Consider the following 2500-nt stretch of genomic DNA (forward strand, 5'->3'; position numbering starts at 1 on the left):
ACACACACACACACACACACACACACACACACACACACACACACACACACACACACACATATGCATTTGGTGAGTATCAAGAATATCATTTTGGAGTTGATTAAAAATCTCAATTCATAGCTGGTTTACTATGCACAGGTTTATCAAGCTGTATCTGATTTGCCTTTCTTTTGGAAAAAAAACTGATGGTAAGGGGAGGGAAGATTTGTATGCATAAGCAACTATTAGTCCAGATCTGCACCTTGGTAAGAAACTTTTTAAATAGCAAATAACATTACTTATGCAGTTCTATGGTCAGCTCTGACCAATGAACATATATGTGATTCTATATTTGGAGATGGAGATGACAATGTAACTAGCTAACTCTATGTTTGTCTAGGTATATATACAGAGGGAGAAATAAAGATATATAGGTATATTGTCTCATGTCAAGAGTTAGATTGGTGAGTATGTAATTTCTATATGAAGTGCCACATAACAAATGATTAGAATGTAAAATCTTATTCAATTCAAAGAGCCAACATATGCTGAAAAATAAGCAAGATATCCTGACATTTTTATAATTTTGAGATGATTTATTACTAAAGCAGTTTAGCCTACTCACCTATGTTTTGCATTTTATATATATTTGTTAGGTGATTGATGAATATTCTTAAAACTTCTTCTGTTCAGATATATTTTACCTGTTTAGTAATGATGATTAAATGTAAAAATTTAGTTGATGGAGATGACAAAAATTCATTTAAAACTAAATATACAACTGTTAAAATATTTTGTTTATCTAATTTTGTAATTTAAATTTACAATTTTGGTACAGAGAATGAAAAAAATATGTATATGATAAAAACTCCATATTCATATTTAAGCAATATATTGATGCAGAAATAACAGTTTTATGAAAAAAAGAATCACAGAAGTGAGCACAATTTCAGAATTATTTTTCAAACAGAAGTAAATGGTCTGAATGGGACTAGCAAAGTAATATATTTCAATTTAAATATTTTAAAGAAAATTATAATACAATTGTTACAGTATTTACATACTGGATATTTCCTACATATTAATGTAGCTACAGAATGATGAATTAATATTTTATTGTGAATTTCAGAATATGAAACTTTTAGTTTTAGTTTAAACACAAATCATTGTTGTTTGATCTATAATCTATAGTTGCCTTATAGTTTATTTGTCACTTATTATTCGGATTTGGTTTATTTTATTATCTGAAAATGTGTTCTGTTTATTGAATAGTGCCTAATGTGATAGCAACAAAATAAAAATAACCATGATAATGTACGTTATTTGTATATTTTGTATTAACTTAATTATGGAGTAAAGTTAAATTTTAGATGATATAAACTAAATTCCAGAATATATCTTTTAACTGTGTTTTTTTTTTTCATTCAAATATTTCCCATTTCCATATGAGTCAAATAATAAAAATACAACAATAATAAAGGAATAAAAAACAATAGTAAAGAACTGAGATATAGAAAGCATGCAAACAAACGGAAAATACATGATATAAAATATAATTCACAATTACCAGTATGAAGATTGATGTTTTACATACATACATACATACACACACACACACACATATATATATATATATATATATATAAATATATATTTATATGTATGTGTGTATATATATGTGTATATATATATGTATATATATGCATACATGTATATATATATGTATATATATGCATATATATATATGTATATATATGCACATATATATGTATATATATACATATATATATGCATGTATATATATATATACATATATATATATGCATGTATATATATATACATATATATATGCATGTATATATATATATATATATATACACATATATATATATGCATGTATATATATATACATATATATATGCATGTATATATATATATACATATATATATATATATATATATATATATATATATATATATATATATATATATATATATATATATATATATATATATATACATGCATATACATATGTGTATGTATATATATATGTGTGTGTGTACATATATATATACATATACACACATATATGTATAGATATATATACATATGTATATGTGTGTGTATATATGTATGCATGTATGTGTTTGTAATTAGGTAGATATAAGCATCAAGGATCAAAATATAGAAGCATATTTAACCCTTCAGCTGCTCCTCATGTAAGTAAATGCTTAAAAATCTTGATTTATTATATGAAAGCTAGAAATGTCTATTTGAATTCCTTATACCTCAAGAAACTGGTTGCTCTGTAAATGAATGTAACAATTAATTGTAATCAACCAATTATAAAGCAGATCTAAAATGCCAGTTTTCAACATGCATAGAACACACTTTTTTCTCTATATTTTGTTTGCAACCAAAGGGTTAAAAGGAATTTCTTTTATAAGAATATTCCTATGTAAATAGCATAAGCAGGCAAACAAATTCAATTTGCAGAAAGCTTTCATATTCTTTCTCAAA

At 24.4% G+C, this 2500-nt stretch overlaps 1 protein-coding gene across 5 annotated transcripts in view; it reads right to left on the bottom strand.

Annotated features, from left to right (window-relative positions):
• The window catches only part of LOC106872391 (protocadherin beta-15), a 190287-nt gene that overhangs the window by 142645 nt on the left and 45142 nt on the right, over positions 1 to 2500 (bottom strand). For 2 of the 5 annotated variants that reach the window (XR_008265553.1, XR_008265554.1), the window contains one exon: positions 605 to 683. The exons of the other annotated variants lie outside the window; for them this stretch is intronic. The gene's annotated coding sequence lies outside the window, so the exon portion shown is untranslated. The remainder of the gene's footprint in view (positions 1 to 604; positions 684 to 2500) is intronic. 5 annotated transcript variants of the gene reach the window in all.

Source organism: Octopus bimaculoides, chromosome 14 (genome assembly GCF_001194135.2).
Source record: "Octopus bimaculoides isolate UCB-OBI-ISO-001 chromosome 14, ASM119413v2, whole genome shotgun sequence".
NCBI lineage: Eukaryota > Metazoa > Mollusca > Cephalopoda > Octopoda > Octopodidae > Octopus > Octopus bimaculoides.